The sequence below is a fragment of the Pogona vitticeps genome, chromosome 4 (assembly GCF_051106095.1).
Source record: "Pogona vitticeps strain Pit_001003342236 chromosome 4, PviZW2.1, whole genome shotgun sequence".
In the NCBI taxonomy this organism is placed as follows: domain Eukaryota; kingdom Metazoa; phylum Chordata; class Lepidosauria; order Squamata; family Agamidae; genus Pogona; species Pogona vitticeps.
Window position 1 is genome coordinate 21426186 of NC_135786.1, and position 23674 is coordinate 21449859.

The 23674-nt window shown below is 41.1% G+C and overlaps 1 long non-coding RNA gene across 1 annotated transcript; it reads left to right on the forward strand.

The window, feature by feature from the left end:
* The first annotated feature begins 2589 nt into the window (after positions 1-2589).
* Positions 2590-16671, forward strand: LOC144588784 (uncharacterized). Its single transcript, XR_013544488.1, has 2 exons — positions 2590-3787; positions 15722-16671. It is a non-coding gene; the product is annotated as an uncharacterized LOC144588784 (long non-coding RNA).
* The last annotated feature ends 7003 nt before the right edge of the window (positions 16672-23674 follow it).

A 23674-nucleotide genomic window follows, 5' to 3' on the forward strand; every position in this document is an offset into this window, starting at 1 on the left:
GACTCAATAGTTTGTAGCAAGGAATACAGGACTGGCAATCCCAGGACCAAGTTCATATTAACTGCGGTTGTCTCCCTAATTTCCTCTTCTCCTTTTAATGTGTAGGTGTTGCACAAGCACTACAGACATACAAACTGAGCCCAGGGGCTGGTGGGAATGGCTAGAGATAGATGTAAGTTACCTCATACCTCAAAACTAAAATTTCTTCTCTTATGTCCCTGCCTGGAGAATAGAAGCACAGCAATCTCCTGAGGTTCCAGCCAATGTCCCAAGACATTCTCCCTTTTAAGAGAATGACAATATCAAAGTAGCATTCAAAAGTTGTCAAAATTCAAGGTTTCTGCTTTAGAATAAATAATTTCAGGATGCAGTGATATATAGAAAGATAAGGATTTCAACCCATCCTTCTCTCCCTTCCTGTTCTTATTCTGAGAGAAAGCTCTTTTTAATTGCATGGAACGCCTTCTAGCCATTTCTCATGCCAGGACCAGCATGTGGCTCAATGCGTTTGCCAAGGTTCTGTTCCTGTAGCTTCTGTGGTTAATATTTGTGTTAATTGACTGCAGTCCCATAGGAGAATGTTTCAGCTGCATTCACTTAACATTGTTTCCCAACCATTTTTTTAATCTTAACTCCATATCTTGTCTTGTATTGATTTTTTGTTCAGCATTGTCTTGGATTTTCCTTCCTTTGGGGTGGAAAACTAACTAACTAACTAACTAACTAACTAACTAACTAACTAACTAACTAACTAACTAACTAAGAAAGAAAGAAAGAAAGAAAGAAAGAAAGAAAGAAAGAAAGAAAGAAAGAAAGAAAGAAAGAAAGAAAGAAAGAAAGAAAGTCCAAACCCTTGGGAAGTTGTTCCTGGTCTTCCTTGTAATCCTCTTGAATGTCAGAGAAATAAAAAGACGTCAAAACCTAGAGCAGCTGTGGCAGTCGCCTAATGCCTGGATGTAATTAAACCTGCACAGCATATGTTTTCTGCCTAATGTGGAGTGGAAATGATAATGCAGGCATCTTCACAAGATGCTGCAACACAATGGAAGTGCAACCTTCCCATTCACATTCTTCAAATCTTGAACCATCCATGTACTTTGGCTGTGGAACAGGATCAGCTCCAGAATTCATTCCAGAGACAAATGAAAGCATTGCTGTGGAGTTTTCAAAGGCTGTCACACACATTGGGCTTCTTTATCTCAGTGTTTCTCCACTTGTACACCCTGCAACAGTACAAGGATTCGGCAGAGGCATGCATAGCCTTAAGAATATAATAAATTATATAATATCGTTGCTTTTAAAAAAAAAACATAGAAAATGAAACCACCCATACCTACTGCTTGCTGAGCCATTCTGTGGAGCACCACAGTGCACCTTTCACTCTTCCTTTAAATAAATTATGGTGCCCCTGTGGTCCCCAAGGCGAACAAGGGCACTAGACAGCATGACATGGTGGCCTAAGATGGTGGAACCCCTCTTTCTTTTAATAACTGCCTACCCACCTCCATAGTGTGATCACTTTTTGGCCATCAATGTGAATAATGGCTGGTTTTGAGTGGAGTGCCCAGGGCGAAGGCCACTTTGAGTCCTCTCGAAAGAGAAAGGTGGGGTAAAAATATTTTAAATAAATAAATGATACCTTGGCCTTTCGGATCCTCAGAGGCAGGCATTATTCGCATAGCCAGCTGAGAGCTCACCACACCCTGGAAGCAGACAGATGAAAGCATAAAAGGAACAAGGGTCACTTCCAGAATCACTCTTCTCCTCCTTCCCTGCTTCCTTCATCATCATGAGTCTTGCTATGTGGTAGTAGGAAAGGTTGTTTGCAATGAGGCATGGACTGTGCATCTTTTCCTGCCTCGTTGGGTGAGAAATCTTTATGTCATTGCTGCTGCTCACTTCTAACTTTTAAACAGATCTGGTGTTCCTCAGATTCTCCACCCCAACCCTGCCCAATAGTGATGTGGATTAAATGCTGGCACAGCAACACCCACCCAACTTTTCCCCTGCCTTTCCCAACTGAAAACTTACTCTCTCTTCCCCCACAGCAGGGAAAGACATGGTTTCCAACCAAACCACCCTAGCCTTGTCCACCACGAAAAGCCATCTGTTTGTATTGCCAATGAGATCTTCACCCCACTTCGAGAAAGAAGCTAGTAGGTGCTGTTGAGGTCTCCTCTATCAACTCCTCAGAGGCTAAAACAATCCTGTTAAATATTACATCTCTTTAAAGTCAGATGTTGGTCTGTTTTCAAGACAAAGGTTTTTAAAGGAACGACTGTCAATGAAGACATCTGTACATAGCCCTGTTCCTCTGTAATGGGCTGCTCCAGAAAAATGTGGCCCTCAACAGAAGAAAGGGGGAAAGTTTTCCCCATCCTTGGGTCCTTTAGAGGAACAAAGATGGCTGGTAAATTAGATGTTTTTCAGATTTAGAATTTGTTCCAGCTTAAGGAATGCATTGTCACTGGTCTTACTGAGATTTCCCTGTCACCCAGACCACATCCTTGTTATCTTGCTTCATCTTGTGTTGTTGTTGTTTTCTAAAAAAGTTCTTCTCTCACCTTTTTTGTCTCTCCCAAAATCAAGATAGGTTGATTGATTGATTGATGGCACCACTTTCCTGCCATGGAGGAATTGAGCACTGTGGCATTTGAACCAATGTATCAGTTCACCTGCTGTGAAGCATATACAAACAAAGGCACCATGGTGTTATCTGTCAGCTTTCCAAATGGGGACGTTCTGGCACAAGCATGGAAAAAATAAGTGGCCCTGCAGGCTGGAAACAGGGGTGCAGGGCAAAGCTGGGGATCTTTTCCAAACTGTCATGAACAGGCGGGGAGGCAGAAATCAGTAATCTGGGTAGAGTCTTGTGCAGGTCTTTGTAACAAAGGATGTGAATTGTCCAACAGGGGGCAGCCTAAGGATGGAGTCCTATAGAGTAGTTAGCATCCCAGTTATGGTTGGGGAGTAAGTGGTTCTGTACAGGAAATATCTTCCCCACTCTTTCCTGCTCAGTGTCCATAGGGCACAGCATATGGGGAGGGGATGGCTCAAAGGCTGAAGGAGTTTGAAGGATTTTTGTCCTCCTCCCTGCTCTCAAATACAAGATGGATTGACTCCTTGACACAAGCCACTGGCTTGAGTTTTCAAGAGCTGAACAGGGCTATTGAGGACATTTTGGATATCGCTCATTCATAGGGTCGCCATACGTCAGTGGCAACCAGACAGCACATAACCCTGCTCTCGAAAACTCTGGATTTTTATCTTCCTGGGTCTTGATAAATCAAAGAATAATTGTGGCAGGGAGATTTTAATCTCTGGGCTAAAGAGAAAGCACTGAAGGCGTGTAGCGCTACGCAGCTAATGTTACGAGACAAGTCTCAATAAATGTTGTGATCTTCCATTAATAAACAACAAAAAGGGAGCTATCTGGAAGACCTCTCAGTTATCTAGTTAACTAACTGCCAGTGTATCTATGTCTGCCACACCCAGAATTCCTCCTGAAAAATGCATCTTTGGCAGCTGTTTAATGTGAGTCGGGCAAAGTCTTAAAGTGGCCAGAGATCTTCCTTTGGGGAGGACAGTCCTCCAATTGAAGGCTTGCCAGACAGCCATCTTCCTTTTGAAGGTGTCCCGCATCTGGAAGGCTGCCCAGTCTATGTCCGATTTAAAGAAAAATCACCAAAGGAAGGAGGTCACAAACCCTGAGGTAGTCCATCCGCATTTTACAGCCTCTGAACTACAGACTCAGCCGGTGCACCTGGTCCCCATCTTCTCCACTCAGGTAAGATGCATTGTGATTATATTTAAATTATAAACATAATTTCTAATAGTACATCTGTATGTAGAAATCGGCAGAGGCAATTTTAGTTGCATCCGTATCCTTTTTTTGATCTCGTTTTCGCTGATATCTAAGTGACTACTCTGGATGGCAATGATCCCAGGTGACATCCTGACCCCATCAAAATCAATGGGGGGGGGTTGTCATCAACTTCAGCAGAGCCATGATGATTTCATATGCACCACCACCAAAGCGGCCTGATCCTTCTTCTTTACCTCACCACAGACCAAGCATTATTCCAAAGGTAGAGATGTCTGCCCCGGACGCTGGGCTGCATGGTTTCAATCAGCCAGCCTCTCCTTGTACCCTCCTTGTTTGCTTTCCAATTTATTTTAATGGTCCTGACACCCTCGTTTATAATAATAAATAGCAAGCCCTGGGACACAATGAAACCGTTTCAAGTTTATTTTTTTAAAAAAATAACTTCATGGAGAGAAAAAAATAGAACAAATCCTTCTAAATCTGGCGAAACTTGATGAAGACTATCTCCTGCGCCAGAGAAATATGATTTTGCTATTGCTGCTGTGAAAACATGGTTCAAGATAGTTAGCATTTCATTGCTTTGACTCTTTGCCAACTTCTCCGAACAAGACTTCCCTTTGTATGGTGCCCAATTCTGATTTCCATGTGGCGGGACTTTTTGTCTCCCAGCCCCAACCTGACTGGAAGGCAAACAGAGAGCAAGGTGGTAGGTTGAAGACATAATATTATTGGTTTAACTAAGTGAAGCACTTAAGAGAGAGCCTATATGGGGAAACGAATAGGAAGTGTTAAAGGACTAATCTCATATGGGCTGCAAAATATGGCTACTATAAAGGAGAGGAACACACCTGGGAGGAGGAGGAGGAGGAGGAGAAGGAGGAGGAGGAGGAGGAGGAAGAAGAAGAAGAAGAAGAAGAAGAAGAAGAAGAAGAAGAAGAAGAAGAAGAAGAAGAAGAAGAAGAAGAAGAAGAAGAAGAAGAAGAAGAAGAAGAAGAAGAAGAAGAAGAAGAGGGGAAGTGGAGGTCTTAAGGCTGCTCACTCAAAGTTTGTACCTGGACACTGGAGTGACCAAATATACTTAATTCTGCATTTGCATCTATGAAATATTTCATACAGTAATCTATCTATCTATCTATCTATCTATCTATCTATCTATCTATCTATCTATCTATCTATCTATCTATCTATCTATCTATCTATCTATCTATCTATCTATCTATCTATCTATCTATCTATCTATCTATCTATCTATCTATCTATCTATCTATCTATCTAGCTAGCTAGCTAGCTAGATAGCTAGCTAGCTATCTAGCTATCTAGCTATCTAGCTATCTAGCTATCTAGCTGGCTATCTATCTATCTATCTATCTATCTAGCTAGCTAGCTAGCTAGCTAGCTAGCTATCTAGCTATCTAGCTATCTAGCTATCTAGCTATCTAGCTGGCTATCTATCTATCTATCTATCTATCTATCTATCTATCTATCTATCTATCTATCTATCTATCTATCTATCTATCTATCTATCTATCTATCTATCTATCTATCTATCTATCTATCTATCTATCTATCTATCTATCTATCTGGCTATCTAGCTATCTATCTGGCTATCTATCTATCTGGCTATCTATCTATCTATCTATCTATCTATCTATCTATCTATCTATCTATCTATCTATCTATCTATCTATCTATCTATCTGGCTATCTAGCTATCTATCTGGCTATCTATCTATCTATCTATCTATCTATCTATCTATCTATCTATCTATCTATCTATCTATCTATCTATCTATCTATCTATCTATCTATCTATCTATCTATCTATCTATCTATCTGTCTATCTGTCTATCTATCTATCTATCTATCTATCTATCTATCTATCTATCTATCTATCTATCTATCTATCTATCTATCTATCTATCTGGCTATCTAGCTATCTAGCTATCTATCTGGCTATCTATCTAGCTATCTAGCTATCTAGCTATCTAGCTATCTAGCTATCTATCTGGCTATCTATCTAGCTATCTATCTAGCTATCTATCTAGCTATCTATCTATCTATCTATCTATCTATCTATCTATCTATCTATCTATCTATCTATCTATCTATCTGGCTATCTAGCTATCTATCTGGCTATCTATCTATCTATCTATCTATCTATCTATCTATCTATCTATCTATCTATCTATCTATCTATCTATCTATCTATCTATCTATCTATCTATCTATCTATCTATCTCTATTAGTGTATGAAATATTTATGCAGCCTGGTGTCATCTTCTGTTCTCCTACCTTGGTGATGCCTAAGTGGCTACTGTAGAAAAAGCTGTTGAGCAGGACCATTGCCAGGCACCTACACCAGTAGGTTCAAGAAAACTGTAGGGAAGACTGGTGGTGGATACTAGGAGCCAAAGGTCACATTCCCAGTGGAAATTAGGAATATAAGAAGAGCCCTGCTGGGTCAGACCGTAGTCTCATCTAATCCACTATCCTGTTTCCCACAGTGGCCAAACAGATGCATCTGGGAAGGCCACAGAGGGCAGTAGCCTTTTTCATAGATTTGTTCTCAAGCATCTGGTGATTTATAGTGTAATCCTAGACATGTGTGTCTATTCAGCGTTAGTCCCATAGAGCTTAGTCCCAGGTAAATAGGTATCATCCTGCAGAATTAGACACATATTGCTTTAGAAAATGGGGGGAAATTACATTTTGAAAGAAAATTCCCAAAATAACCCAACTTTTCCCAAAAATTTTAGCAAAACACCATTATGATTTGTAGTCATAGTCATGAATAGACTGATCCTTTGCAAATCATCTGATCCCACTTTAATACAAATAGAATATTTTTCCTAATATCTTTGTTCAGTCTTAGCATGGAGTAACAGTGGGTTGTTCCTTTCCAGGTAATATTTATTAATGGGAAGTTTAGCTTAATTATAAGACTTGTATGACTAAAGGATGAGACAGCACCAAAAAGGCAGGGAGGGAGGGAGGAGAAAAGGCAATGTATCAAAAGAAGCACAATGTCAGAGTCAAGGAAAATAACAGTATCACTCTATTCTCCTTTGGCATGATTGTGCTTAGTTCTGGATAGCGCAGTTTAAGAAAGATATTAATAATTAGAACATGCCCGGGGGAGGGTGACTACAATGGCGGAGTATCCATTCTACTGCTGATCCACTTGGAGAAACATTTAAGTAAGTGGGTATTTTTCAAGTTGAGAAAGGAAGATTGGAAGGTGATATGATAGCCATGTTCCAATATTTGAAGAACTCTTACACAGATACTGAAGTGAATATGTCTTCTGTGGTTCCAGAGGGTAGGATCTGAGTCAATGAATTCAAATTACAAGAAAGGAGATTATTATCTATACTTTAAGAAGATCTGCCTGTCAGTAAAAGCTTTTTGATACTGGAATGTGCTACTGTGAAATATGATGGACTTTCCTTTGGAGATTTTTGACCAGAGGTTAAATGACCACATGTCAAGGATGCTTACTTGTTCAATCTCCTGCTTTGGTCGGGAGATAAGGTAGATGATCTTTGGGGTCTACTTTGTTCTGATTCTATGGCTTTTAAAATCTTTGTTGAGGAAAAAAATCAGCAAAAGGACATGTTGTCCCTTAAAAGATGGGGGAAAACAAATGCAGAAGCAGGTGATACCTTTATTGGACCACTGAAAAAAATTAGGTAGCTTTTAATGGTAAAACCCATCTTCGTCAGCTTTTGTTCCAACATTTTGTGGCATCTCTTCTGTGATGCGAGATACATTCCAAGATGCTGCTTGGGGAGAAGTTTCCACTTCCCATCCCCCAACCACCCCCACCAGCTGTTTGCATACTGTTCAACTCACCTTAAGACAATTTTTGTCTGGCATTAACAATAATCATGCCATGAAACTTTGGAACAGAGCCTGAGAAAGATGGATCACCACTGAAAGCTAGTTATCTACTTAATTTTTTCAATGGTCCAATAAGGGTATTGCCTGCTTCTGCATTTATTGTTTTTTAAAAAATTGCTTGTGACTTTTAATTTTTAGTAAATTATGCAAAAGCTTGTCATGTACCATTAATTAATTTTTGCTCGAGTCACATGCTTCTCTTTACCACCGTTATCTCTGAGAACTGTGAGAGATCAGAGAGCATTCCAACCTAGTGGCCACAATACAGTGGGGTCTTGACTTGAGAACTTAATCCGTATTGGAAGGTGGTTCTCAAGTCAAAAAGTTCTCAGGTCAGATCTGCATTTCCCATAGGAATGCATTGAAAACCACTTGATCCGTATCTGCTCTTTTCCGTCCATAGAAACTAATGGGAAGCTGCTATTCTGCCTTTGACCACTAGAGGGGGATATTTTGTTTCTTTTTTTTTCTTAGGTCAAGAAAGGTTCAGGGAAGGCAGGGAAAATACAGTCCAGGCAGTACCAGGCAGTCTGAAGACTGTCTCCCAATCCACTCTCTAAACGCGGGGAGGAGTGAGGAAGCAGACCCTTTTCACTGGCCAACCGTTAACTGAAAGTTCAAATTTTGCACTTTCCCTGCCTCCCACGTGGTTTTTTTTTCAGTTCGTAACTCAAATCTAAGTACGTAAGTCAAGTCAGTATTTTCCTATGAGAGTGGTTCGTAAGTCAAAATGTTCGTAACTCGGGCCGTTCGTAAGTCAAGACCCCACTGTATCCAAAGCCAGAGTCCTACGTTCACGCATGCATGATTGGGTTCTCCTCCTGAGCATGCTGGTGTCCTGAAAGGAACATCGATCTTTTCAAGGATGCTTTCCGCACTCTCAGCTGGGTGCTCCAACATCAGAGCAGCAGGAGTGGAGAATGAGAGCTAACATTGGGAAATCTAAAGTAAAATCACTTAATATTTCATATGAAGCAGAGCTGAGGGCAAGAAACTTGCAAAGACAGTTACAGAACTCTAGACTTTAACCTTAGAGATCCAGGTTATTATTAGCATTTTTGGACTAAAAAATCCCCAATTATCCCACCCACCACGGCTAGTGAAATTGGGGAAGTAACTTTCCCCACATCAGGCTCCGAGACAACCCCTACCACTGCCTGAATTTTTAGCATATGTCATCTGCAAGTGTCACTATTTTGTTCCTGGATCCAGCTGCTGGATCTGGAGCTCTTGGTGAAAAAAAACAAATAAATTCAGCAATTCTGAAATTTATCCATGCCTATGCTTAGGAGTTATTTGATTCATAGCCTGTGATGCTTTGATCCCCTTATCTTTTATAGACTTGCGGGGGGTATGATTATATACCCATTATGCAGAATTTTAAAAATTTCCCTTGACTTATTAATTGCAGCTGGAAAGATGGTTTAATACCTTCTTCCCCTTCTTCTTTTTTTAATGCAATGGGCCTAGTAAAGGTGGGGCCATCATCAGCAAAACTGAATCTTCAGGAAGCATCCCAAGGCCTGGGATGTCCTCCTTTTGAGTAGTGAGTGAATTAGCTCCTTGCTGTGTGACAATTTTGCAAAATGGTTTGAAAGGTCTGGTTTTCAGGAGCCAGACTCCTGGCTTCACACTGGGACAGTGTAAGGGTCACAGACCTTCCAGCAAATTAAAGGACAATAGTGTCTTTTATCCAGATTCCAAGGTTAGCAACAAGGAAAGAGAGAAAATGGGGTGAGGTTTTTTTTTTCTTCCCAGTCTGGAAATCAAAGAGCCCCAAAGAAAAATTTTCTGTTTCAACCTATGGCTCCCAACCAGCTTGTACACTGATGTCAAAGTATTTTTGTCCTAGTTTTGGGATTCCACTGGTGTCTTGAAGCAAAAGAAGTTGGCTTCCTTCTCAGATGCAGTGCAGTCAAATAACTGCTGGATAGGTCAGTGGTTTAGGTCTCTGGCTGCAAAACCAGAGGTTGGGAGTTCGATTCCCCACTGTGCCTCCTTGACAGGGGTTGGACTTGATGATCCATAGAGTCCCTTCTAGCTCTGCAGTTCTAAGGTGGTGGTGGTGGTTGTTGTTAAAGGATATCAAACACAGTCAGTCACAGTTATAAAAACATTGACTGGTATTTTACAACAGATACAAGTTTTAAACAAAAACCTAAGTATTTGTTAAATATCATCACAGTATTAGGCTGTCCATAACATTGCTGTTTTTTGTAGCTCTGATTGTGTTATTTCTGAGATTTGCATCATCATCATCATCATCATCATCATCATCATCATCATCATCATCAATCATAATGTGTGAAATTTCTTGATATTGTTCCCACAGCCTCGATGACGACGGGGACCATTGAAGTGTATTTCATCCCCAAGTGAGATGTTTCGATTGCCAGATCTCTGTATTTTGTTATTTTTTCCATAATTTTTAATTCAGCTCTGGCATCCCCTGGAATTGCAATGTCAATGATCCAAACATTTCTTCATTCTATTTCTACTATATCTGGTGTGTTATGTTCAAGGCGTCTATCACTCTGGATCTGGAAATCCCACAAGATCTTGACTTTGTCATATTCTGACCCCTTCTCTACCTGATGTTCCCATGGGTTGTAGTGGTGGTGATTGGCTGGCCTACTTCAGTCCAAAATAACAAAAATCTTGTTTGCAGTATCCTAAATTAGACTAATAAGCATATTACAGAATAAGCATACTTGGACTGTGCAATGAAGATCAATTCAATCACTGGACAAAGATCATATCAGTGTAATTGTGCTGGGACAGCCAGCCTCCCTTTCTCTTATGGTTCTCTTGGGGCAAATGTTACTAGTATCATTTAATCTATACAGCACTATCAATACACATGGACTCTTACCATACAAGCAAAGGGAAGCAGGAAGAGCCTCTGCCCCAAAGAGCTTACAAACTAACTGCCTAACAGCAGGATAGATAACAGGAAGGATAATGAAGGAAATAAGGATAACCCAGGATAAATGTGAGCAAATTGTGATTACATACTTTCTTTTGGTTGGGTATGAGGTCTGAAGTTGAGACATCATATCCAAGGATTTGTGTTGGCATGAGTTCCTTTTAACATGCCTCCCATACCTTTTCTTTCGCTTTTTAATTAGAGAGGGTGATACACACCATAGTGTTAACATCAGAACTATAACCATTTATCTATCATGTAGCAGGCCACATACGCATCGCCCCAAAAGAAGGAATGTCTAAAACACACAAAAGAGACAGATTTTCATAAAATCCACACATGCTATATAGGTAAATTGGTGTGTGTTGGGGAATTATGTAATATAAATAGGAATACAATGCAATTCATAATAGTTGAGAAGACTGTGATCCGTTGGCTAAGATGTCTTGTCTGTTTGCAGGGGGAGTACTAACTGTTAATGGGCAACTTCAGGGTCTCTTCTGTTACTTTCCATGGTTCTGTATCTTAAACCTGACAGGAACAGAACATCCTTTCAAACAGAATGTGGATATGAGAGGTGTGCCGTTCTGACGGTATTGGATTACACACACACCCATTCTTCACCATTGACTGTGTTAGATAGGGTTGATGGGTGCTGTAGTCTAAAAACATCTAGAGCAGGGTTAGGCAAAATATAGCCCCTTTCCAGATATTGTTCAACCTCAACTCCCATTGGCCCGAGCTGGCCTAGCTCATGACGAGGAACCCTGAGAGTTGTGTTATCTGGGACGGGGCACACTTTGCCTACCCCTGATCAATGAGGACAGCTGTTCCCCAGCCTTCAGATAAAGAACCGTCCCCTGAAATGTTGGATACATGGCCACCCTTTTATATAAATATGTCCGTAATTTACTTTCATGTGAAAACTGAAGAACTAGGTGGGCCAGAGCTGTTTTCCACTTCCTGCTATGTCACAGCCACATTAACATGATCTCAAGGCATGAGCACTCCATGTCTTTAAAAATAGACAGATGTCCATCTTTGCCCTGTTTCTATTTAATACAGGAGAAGAAACTGTTTTTTCAGAACACCAGTTGGAAAAGTCCCCACTCACCAGCAGTAGGTGGGACCAAGATTTAAAAAATGGATGGAGGCGGGTGTGATTCTGACCACCTGGAACATTTTTGTACTAGCCACACAAAATTCTACGGCCAAAATCCTGTTGTAAATCACAGCAGAGTTATCAACTCCTCTGGTGAGTTCCATGGATTCAAATGGGCCTCTTCTAATGGCAAATTAGCATAGTAAGTTGCAGTCAGAATAGGCTCATTTGAATCAACGGAGCTTACAGAGGAGTTGACTCACCAGATCCTCATTGATTTAGTGGGTCTATTCTAGTGCAATTTATTGTGCTAAGGAACAGGATGTTGGCCTTTGTCTATCTGTTCAGAATCTGAGAGCAGTAGCTTCCCAGACTGCAAACCAGAACTCACAAGACCTGATAATACAGAGTATTTTTCTGGGCAAGAACCACAGGATATGTTCTCAGGATGGTGCTATAGCATAGCATAGTGGAAGAGAAGGGATAAGATGACTACAGTGGACCCACTACTTATGGAATTAATCCATATTGGAATGATGGCTGCAGGTCGAAAAGTCTGTAAGTCGAGTCTCCATTGACCTACAATGCATTGAAAACCGATTAATCCCATAAACGGCCATTTTTGTTCCATTTTTGTTCCATTTTGAATTTTTTTTTCTGGTCTGTAGGTCGATTCTCAGGCTGCAAGTCGAACCTTGGCCAGAGAAGTCTGTAACTCGAAAAGTCTGTAAGTTGAGCCATCTGTAAGTCGAGGGTCCACTGTATTTGGTGTTTTGTAAGGTGGCCATGTATCATATTTTACAGAGGACAGCTCTTTGCTTAAAGTACAGTACAAGTCTGGGTTAAGTATGAAGATGAATAAGAAGGAAGAGCAGGGGCCTTGAAGTTGTCCATCAGCAGATACTATTTCGACAGCAGACTGATCAGATAGACAGGTCAACTGGTCCTTGTTGTTGTTTAGTTGTTTAGTCGGGTCCAACTCTTCGTGACCCCATGGACCAGAGCATGCCAGGCCCTCCTGTCTTCCACTGCCTCATGGAGTTGTGTCAAATTCATGTTGGTTGCTTCGATGACATTGTCCAACCATCTCATCCTCTGTCGTCCCCTTCTCCTCCTGCCTCCACACTTTCCCAACATCAAGGTCTTTTCCAAAGAGTCTCCTCTTCTCATGAGATGGCCAAAGTATTGGAGCCTTAGCTTCAGGATCTGTCCCTTCAGTGAGCACTCAGGGTTGATTTCCTTCTAAATGGATAGGTTTGTTCTCCTTGCAGTCCAGGGGACTCTCAAGAGCCTCCTCCAGCACCACAATTCAAAAGCATCAATTCTTCGGCGGTCAGCTTTCTTTATGGTCCAGCTCTAACTTCCATATATCACTACAGGAAAAGCCATAGCTTTGACTATGCGTACTTTTGCTGGCAAGGTGATGTCTCTGCTTTTTAAGATGCTAGGCTTCACCAGTATGGTGAAAAGCATTACACTTCTATTCTAGAAGTTCTTTTTAAACATGGATCTGTATGTAGAAATATAAAAATCCACATCGTCTTATATTGCCTGTTTTAAATGTTGTGCTTATTTTTCTGGCAATTAACAAGTGCCACTCAGGTTTTGTCCCAGATTTTCTCTCTCCCCCAAGCAAGCATACAGACTAGAAACTTGCACTCATTTAATAGTGCAAACAGTTGTTCTCAAAATGTTGGCTGCTCGGTGTAAAAATATGGGTCTAAAATGAGAGTCACATTTAGCTCTCTTCACTTATTGCAACAAAAGCAAAGCCCTCTCAGAAAAAAAAAAAACCCCAAAAAGCGTAAATGCCAGAAGGCTTACAGAACAGGCACCCCTCTTGAAAGCCATTTGAAATGTAGACAGCCTGAAGTGAACGATAGCAACAAGCACTTAATCGCTGTTCTGTCTGTCAGCATGGCTAGTACTGAGGGTTAACAGGCTAACATGCCAGCACAGGAGATGAATGAGGCCCTGGAATGGAATAGCAGTCTGAGGTCACTGCTCCAGCAGCCGAGTCCCTATGTGACCCTTAGTGAGATAAGTGTTTGTGGTCAGTTCTCCTCACTGTCTCTTTCTAGCGATTACCTTCCTTCCTCTTATACGGTCTCACTCCACCCTCACATGCCTGGCCTCTCCCAAAATAACATGGAAACGTTTCAGCTCTTCATGAGAATACTTTTTTTAACATTTGCAAATAATAAAATAAAGAGGCAGGCAAGCAGATAGCTGGATTTATGCACAAGCTAAGTAAGTTGTAGCAAAGGCCTTCAGATTCTGAAGTGCCTCTAAATTAAAAAAATATGAATGTTTGACACAGCTTAGAATCTTAGCCCACAATGGCCCAAATCCTGTTGCTTAGCCTAGTAAATCACAGTAGAGTAGGGCTGTTGAGTCAATCAGGATTCGGTGTGTCAACACCTCCTTTAGTTCCACTGATTCAAATGGGCCTACCATACTTTAAGTGTGGCTTCCTTCAGCATAGTATGGTGCAATTAGAGTAGGCCAATTTGAATCAGTGGAAGTTATAGTGAATTGACTCACTAAATCCCCATTGATTCAATGGAGTTACTCTAGTACAATTTACTACACTAAGCAACAGGGTTTTGACCATTGTTACTGCTATAGGTCTCACACCATACTGCATTAAGAGCTAGGGTATTTCTGTTATAGATTACTATATCCATCTGACACCACTTCAACTACTGGTGGTATCATCCTGTCAGAATCACTTCTCCCTAAAAAGATAATGATCCTGGGCGAGGAGTCACTTTGGACACAAAACCACCACTTTTATTACCTGAGGCAGGTCCTTTAGGCCTCAGAAGTGCGTAGTCCTTGGTCCATGGACAAGCTCGACCTTAAAAGAAACCTTTGCATACTCCCAAAGCAATAAGCCATTGACTGTGCGCTTCCTTAGACAGCACAGTAGAGTAGCCAGGTAGGACCTCTCTATATTACAGTAGCAATTAGCAACCAATTAGTGACACATCGTATAAAATCTTGGGATCTGTAGTTTGGTGACAGTTCTTTAGAATTTTCTGCTGCAGTTCACAAGAGCACTATAGAATTCTTAGCATCACACCAAATTGTAAATCTTAAAATTCTAGAGCAGTTAAAGCAATGTCAGACTGCTACAATCATATAGAACTGGTGCACTCTTAGGCTCTGGGTTGTTTAGGCTGCTAAAAGCAGCTGACCTCTTGCCTTGTCCTCCCTGTAACATTATCTCCAGCCCCATGGAAACAATATATAGAGGGTTGGGGGACATTACAGAATAGAATTAGCTTTGGTGCATGAGAAGAGAGGATGGACCACCACCACCTAAAAAAACTTCAGTGGTCCTCGTAGTCATTGGAGCTTTGGGAACAATATCAAGAAATTTCACACAGTACTATAAGCAGTTGCAAATCTCAGAATTAACAATCAGAGCTACAAAAAACAGCAATATTAGGAACAGCATACATACTGCACAAATATTTAAAAGATACATGTTTTTAGTTTAAACTTGTTTCTGTTATATAATACCACTCAATGTTTTTTTATAATTTTGATTGACTGTGCTTGATGTTTTAACAACAACAACAACATAGAGGGTAACATCAGAAGACCCTGTACATGTGCTATGTCATTACTTGTTTGTATGCACCAGCTGCTTACTTGCTGCTTTACATAGTGCCCCTTTCCTCCATTTTATCCTGAAAACAATCCTATAAGCTTAGTTTGGCTAAGTGGTACTGATTGAACCAAGGATAACACCAGCAAACTTTGGGTCTAAGTGAGGATTCTGAAATTGGGTACATAATGCCAAGGTTGAAACCTACTGGGAGAAAAACAATGCAGCAATTAATGTACTTGATGTGGATAATATCCAACAAGGACTGGCCCAACCATTAGCTAGACTGAGACCTCCTTGGGGAGACAATAGATTACAATACTTATAGACTCCCATTCTTTTTTCCACACAGGTGAAAAACTCACTATTGGACATCTTCAGGAGAACAAATTTCCCACTCTTGCAGGAAGTACTGTACATCCATCTTTCCTAGAATGTGGACTACAAAAAGAATGGGTTTGCATAATACTGTATAGACATATGAAATATGTATTTATTTGCTACATTCATATTGCACATTTGACCCATAACGGCATATGTGGCTTTCTTCCTACTATATTCTCACAACAGCTCCACCAGGTGGGATGGACTAAGAGAAATGGACTGGCTCAAGATCACCAAGTAAGCTATAGGTATAAATGCAAATCTGCATGTAGAAAGAATTGTAGTGATCTATATTTAGAAAGAATTGCCATAATTTGAACAGAAATTGGTGGGAAGATGTTGGGCAGGTGGCTTCCTGTGTACTTGTTCAATGTGCTCTCCAGAGGTTAAGTGTTGATGGGCGACTTCAATAACCTGTTCCTGGGTTCTGTGCCTCATGATTCTTTATCTTTAAACCAATTTTGGACTGGACAGCCCTTCAAACTGAGAGCTGTCCTCTGTTAACTAGGGCATATGTTTCACCTAGCCCAACCCTAAGATACATGTGGAGCTTGCTGGGGTATGAGAAGTGAGAAAAGACAATAGGTCTCTTTCCCACAATGTAATATTTGGATAGAAAAGGTCTACCTCCTTCCAGGCACTGGATGGATCACCCTTGTCAAATTCAATAAACAAATCTTGTCCCCCAGAAAGATATTTATATTGCCTTTGTGGGTAATGCAAAAAGCTGTTCAAGTAAAAATAATAATAATAATATATCCTTTCTTCTCTTTGTGTATAAGGGATGAAAATTATCTTAAAGCCCAGGGAATCCCAGACAAATTAATATCACAAAAGAGAAACTGCATTTCAGGGCAGCTCAGTGTATTCATCAAGATTTAAGAGAAGGCAAACTGAAGTTATAAAAACAATAATAAATAAGCTTGAGTCTCCTTGCTTTCACGTTAGACATATTGGGTTTTTATTTAATTTCCTAATTTAAGTAAATCAGGATAGAAAAATACAAATCAATGTACAGGGAAAGAAGTACAGCTTTTGGTTTACCAGACTTCAACTGAGGTGATCAGACTTGGGCACACTGACAGTGGATCACCCCATTATAAATGCTCAGGGCCAGGTGGCTTCATGAGGGAACAGGCTGGAGCAGAACATGGGAAGGCTGCTTATCATACAGCCTCTCTCGCCCCATTTCTGCTGCCTATCCCCAAACTGCCTTCACTGTGGTGGAATTTTAATTGATGAATTATATTTCTATCCTTCATGGTCTCAAGGTGCTCCTCCTCGCCTAATCTTCCTGATAACCACTTGTTAGGTCTCATCTAGAGCAGTGATCCCCAACCTTGGGCCTCCAGATGTTCTTGGACTACAATTCCCAGAAACCTTCACCACCACTTCTGCTGGTCAGGATTTCTGAGAGTTGAAGTCCAAGAACATCTGGAGGCCCAAGGTTAGGGACCACTGATCTAGAGTACCGCTTCCAGTTCTGGACACTGCACTTTAAGAAGGACACCAACAAATGGGAGCATGTTCAGAGGAGGGCAACAAGGATGATCAGGGGGCTGGAAACCAAGCCCTATGAGGAAAGACTAAAAGAACTGGACATGTTTAGCCTTGAGAAAAGTAGATTGAGGGGGAAATACGTATAATAGCACTTTTCAAATACTTAAAAGGTGGTCATACAGAGAAGGGGCAGGATCTGTTCTTGATCATCTCAGAGTGCAGGACATGTAATAATGGGCTCAACCTACAGGAAGCCAGAATTAGGTTGAATATTGGAAAAAAACATATTAACTGTCAGAGCTGTACGACAATGGAACCAATGACCTCAGGATGTGGTGAGTGCTCCAAGACTGGAAGCATCCAAAGGAAAATTGGAAAGCCAGCCATCTGATCTGTTTGATTTGACTTCCTGCACTTGACTCAGTGGTCTTGTAGGCTCCTTCCAACTCAGTCATTCTTAATTAGACTGAGAAAGGATAACTGGTGCAAAGATCCTATAGGTTAGTTTCACCCATGGAAATTCAATGATGTAGATCTCAGTAACAAATTGCCGCTTGCTAACAAATGACTACTTGTATCCCGTGTTGCACGCAAGTCACGTGAGTTGGTGCAGGATGAGGGGTAGACGCAACAACTCACAAACAAGTGTCAATTTGCTACTGCAATGTATGCCACTGCGTTTATTCTAGTAAAATTAACCAGTAGGATGCTGGCCAGTGAGTTACTGGTGCAGTGGAGACTACAATCTAGATCTCTGAAGTCAGTCTAACCCTCAAAAGAATTTGAAGACAGCTTCAAGTCAGAAGATGGGAGATGAAGCCTTTCTGTTCCTTTGCTGTAAATTGCCCTGTCTCGCATCAGCTGTGCCCAAACAGAAGTGAGGACACAGAATTGTTGCAGGCCAGCACTGAGAATGTTGTGTTCCAGTCACAAAAAGCTATGTCATGCCACATTGAATTATGGTGTATTTGTACTACATGTTGATACCACTTTTGCTATTACGGCTGTAGCCTCTGGAATTCTGGGTAGTTTCTGTAGTTTAGAATTCCCTGCTACAGAACTTCCCGTGTTGCTCCCCTGGACTATAGCACTTGAACGCTCTTCTGTTGTTGTTGTTGTTGTTGTTGTTGTTGTTGTTGTTGTTGTTGTTGTTGGTGGTGGTGGTGGTGGTGGTGGTGGTGGTGGTGGTGTGTGTATGTGTGTGTGTGTGTGTGTGTGTGTGTGTGTACTCCAATAAATATGCACAGGAGAGAAAGACCAAATATTTTTTTAAATACTCCAAAAACACTTCAGCCAACAGTAAAGAAACATTAATGTGTACATTTTAAAAAGCTTTAAGATGTTTGCATAAGGAAAAACATGCCTCTAAATACACATGACTTTATGTGAGGAGGGGAAAAAGTCATGACTAAATACAGAATTTGTTAGATGAGATGAGATGCTGGTTGGATTCTGAGAAATGTAATGAAAATAAATGGACAGGTGTTTATTTCTTGTCCCCCCCCCCCCGTTTGCCCATGTGCCCTCCATCTGACCAGAAAACAGAATTACTGCTGTTGCTAAGTTCAGATACCCATTGTGTAGTAGTGTAATAGGTAGTGTGATGAACTAGGACTCGGGAGATACGGATTTGAATCCCCACTAGGACATAGAAACTCACTGGAGAGCGGGTGGAACTAGTAAATGTACTCCTTACATATTTCACGTACCCTGAAAACCCTTTAAAGGTTGTTATAAGTTAGGTCTGACTTGACAGCACAGGACACACACAGAGAGAGGTTACTGCTTGACAAATGCTTATGTACCGTAACCTGCAAAGTTTTTGTTTGTTGCAGGGTTGTTTTTAATGTCAAAGAGTGAGAACAACCTACAGTAATTAAAAAGCAGCATGCCTCCAGTCATCAACCATCAGAGTGTTGCTATTCTTCCTTTCCTCTTCCTTCTGTTTTATTATCTTGCTACCTAAAGCTGGCATAAGGCAAACATAGGCGAGAGTTCCACTGTCAACACAACTGGCCCATTGTCCATTCTGCTTTAAATATGGAGGCCCACTTGTAGTACCCCTACGGCCTTCACACTTGATACGGCTCATATCGGTATTCTGGATCTCTTATTGGAACAATTCTAAGTGCATGCAGGAGAATTCTCCTAATCTAATCAAACTGCCCCCCAGGATAAAATGAGTAACATTTTCACCAAAGCGTCCAGCTATCATCTTCTGACTTCCCACCACAGGACCCTATAATTAAATAATAACTTCATGTGAACCAAAGGAAATGAGTGACCAACAAACAATCAAAATATAAAATGAAACTGAAATTTTGGATGACCGCTCATCCCCTTGAGGAGCACAGAGGTATATTGTCCATTTAATAGAAGCCTATAAATCAGTGCGAAAACATTTTATAAAATTATTGAACGTAATAGAGACCATTTGTTTAAACAACATCTTCTTCATGCCCCAGAGGTGTAATAAAAGTTAGATTAATTGAGCAGCTTTTATATCTTCCTGTGAAAACTAAAGGAAGCGTTCTCGACACCCACCGTTTGGGAAAGTCACAGATTCCATGGACACCCCACTTATTATCCAAATATTCCATCCCAGGGAAAAAAAGCATATTTGATGTGACCCCCCACCCACCCGAAAAGAGGACTTGATGAGAATTATTTACTTAAACTGTAAAGTGAACTAGCAGCTAGTGTGAGATTTTGACCCAGATAGGATTCTCTCTCCCTCCGTTTCCTTTGTATCTCCTGTTTCAACATCCTCCACCCCCCCCCCCACCGTGATAAAAGTTAAGGAAAGCTCATTTTAAATCCTGGGTTAAAGATTTCTGAACCTCCCCTTGCTCATGAAAATAACCCTTGTAGTCAGTAATTGAAATAACATCATAAATATATGCACTGAATGCAGCTGCAGAGCGAAAGCTCACTGGATCTGTGGAAGCATTGGGCTAGATTCCGATCTCAATAGGTTTGCCAACTGACCAGAAAATTCTAGCCTGTTCTGCTCTTAAAGTCAACAGTGGTATGGTCTTAAGCAGGGAAGACTTTCTTTCCGTAGCATGGAAGGAAGTATTACCAGCATCTGCTAGCATCTGTAAATAAAGCTCTTCTTAAAGGTAAAACAACAAGGGCCAATGGAGCATCTGACAACCGTAGCATCTGCAGCACTTCTGAGAATGCAAAGAGTGCTTTCTAAAGCCAGTAGTGTTTTTATTAAAATTTATTTACTGCGTTCATATATTATCACCTAGGATGATATACAGTAAACGTGTCATTAAAAACTCACATAATAAAGTGCTGATTGTAATGAAGTATGCATGAATAAGAACTAAGAGCTGTATTAAAGGGTATGTTAATGTTGGGGAGGGGGCGCAGGGGACGCCATATCAGGCAGAAAGCCTGGAGGAACAAACCAGTGTCTACTGCCCATCTAAATCATGGCAACAAATAGGATGCTCTATAGAGAGAAAGGCAGAGAATAATTAAAGGAATAAAATCAATCAATCAGAATGAATGAATGAATAAGTAGCATTAACTCTGCCATTAAGCAGATTGAGGCAACCCCCTCAGGCAGCTAATATTGGGATGCCGTAGCCACAAATATTTCTGGGCCAACTATCTGTGGAACTAGGCACAAGGCTTCCCACTCCATGCCTTGCTCCAGACTGCATGATGGCCCCATGGCATTTCTGGAGCATTCACGTGGTGCATATACCCAAAGACACATACTAACTCCTTCATGCTGGGCCACTAGCTGGGGAAAGGTAGGAATGGGTGCTCAGGTTTTAAAGCTGCTAAATACACAAAAATCAGCTTTCCTCCTCTTCCACGGTCACACTCTGAACTTTTAAAATCTCAGGGATTTTAAAACAGAAAGGATTTAAAACAAGATAGTTTGCATTTTGCTGCTTCTAAATCTGCTTTAGTAATACTTTACCTAACATTCTTAACATAACGTTATTGGTTTGTTTAATATTTGAATAATTCACTCTCTTCTGCTTTAATGATGTAAGCCACCTTGGGTGCTTTCTTAGGAGAAAGGTGGGGTCAAAATATTTTCAATAAATAAATACTAAATATGTCTCCATGTCTGGGAGACCTGATGAAGCCTATTATCCCCCTGAATCCCCAGACATGGTCCTGAGATCTGATTATCTTAATTACAGTTCCCAGAATCCCCCAGCGAGCATGCCCACTCACCTGTGGTGTGCTCCCTGAACTAGCCAGATGACGTTCCAGTTGGCCTCTCCTTTGTGTCCTTTGCCTCAGGTAGCAAGTTCTCTTGAACTGTTCTTGCCAATCAGGAAAGGTACCAGAATATTTTTGTCTTTTTGTCTTTTGTTATTTTATTTTTGGAGTATATATAAGCACCTCTGATAATGATAAGTTACAGAGAGGTCAATACAGGGCAAGATAGTATAAATACAGCATACACACACACACACACACACACACACAATACAATACAATATATATATTGACTTTAGACAACTCCAATAGATAGGGTTACCACCGCTATAGCTTCATTGGTCTGCAGATATCAGCAGATGATGAAGTTTATTTCCATGACTGAGAAACAAAAACAAAATCTCTCTTCTGAGTTCAAGGCACAAAAACAACTTAGGGCATTTTCATTAGTCAGCTGGGAAACCTGCATCTCTTTCTTTTCGAGCTGTAAGGTCTAGATCAGGGGCCTCCAAACTTTTCCATATGAGGGGCACATCATATACACATTTTCGAGGGCCGAACGAGTGAAGGGGGACCCAAGTGATTCCTCCACCCCACTATCTCTGCAAAGACAGCAGGGGTGGGGGATCGCTTGGGTCCCCCTTCCCTCCTCTTCCTATGCCTGGGCTGGATAAAAAGGCAAGGCAGGCTGGATGTGGCCCATGGGCCATAGTTTGGAGACCCCTGGTCTAGATCAAGCAGGGCAATGAATCAAGCCAAGTTTCAGCCACTGACTAAATTACTGACCCGCTCCCCTGTCTGTGAGTTTGGCACCAGAAAAATAAACCCTAAAACCTAAACAAAAAAAAACCCACCTCTCAAAATGGGGCAGATTGGAAAGGAACAGCAGTTTTCAGATGAGACCTTCCACCAATGTCTTCTCTATTCCTTCTCTGGTGAAAAAGAAACAAAAAAACTACCATATTTTTCAGTGTAAAAGACTATACAGTACTTTTTCCTAAAATAGAGTAAAAATTGAGGGTCATCTTTTACACAGAAGTAAGCCGAGGAGAAAACTGCACAGTTGCAAAACTGCCTATGTCTCTGCAAACTGTCTGCCTCCAGTCATGAGCGAAACTGCCAATAGCTTGTCTCCGCAAACAGGCCTCCTCCAATCCCAAGCCTTATGCAAATGGTGAACCTATGGCACATGTGCCACAGCTGACACCCAGAGCCCTCTCTGTGGGCATAAGTCACCAAATCGCTACTCCAGGCAGGAGGTGGCTGCAGCTGTGGCACTAGCACCCCGACGGGTGGTAGGCCAGGACCTGGAGCAGCTACTGCTGGCTATGGTGGGCTGGCCAAGTTCCTAACAGCCAAGCTATAAAAAGTGGCACAGTTGGGCTCAATTGGAGGTGGATCCAGAGTGGTGTTTGGAGGCACCTTCATGCCCAGGATTCTCCCCTCCGCTTCTGCTTCCATTTCTGCCACCGCTGCCTATCAGGTTGGGGTTTTTGTTTGTTTGTTTGTTTGTTTGCAGTTTGGACCCTCGGGCTCAGCCATCACTAGTGTAGGCAGTGCAAATGTGACCGGTAAGGGTGATGCATAATATCATAGTACTGTACTGGCATGTAAATGTTGCCTAATTACTACATAAAAATATGATCCTTTCTAATGTATAAAATATTGATTTGTGAGATTGGGGTTAGAAAATTGGGCGGTGTCTTATACATGGGGAGTCTTATACACGGAAAAATATGGTACAGTTTCCTCTTCTTTCTTGTATCATGTTTTGAAAAGTCATTTCATGCTTAAGAAGAACTGGCCTTTTCACAAAGATTTTGCAATTTCAGCTTTGATTTATGGACATGTTTATTCATCCTTAGCCTACGAATTAACCAGAAATTGGATATGTTATTTTTGAATGACAACACAGTTGGAATCCCCAAGCCAGTAAGACCATGCAGGCCAAGATAATTCTGGGAGCTTTAGTTTAAAAAAAAATCTTTTCCATGCTCTAGAATTACCGTCCTAAAAGCTAAACATGTATTACTTTAGATTAATCAGCAGGATGTTGGTGCTCTACCACTATCTTGTGCATCCACTACTGAACTATGGAGGTAATAAGATAACACAACCATAATTTCTCGTATCTGTTTTTTTGCTGGGCTGCCCATTTACCTTCTTTGCCTGCTGTAGAAAGCAGGTGCCCCTTTCAGCATGGAGAGGAGGAATGACCATGGGATTG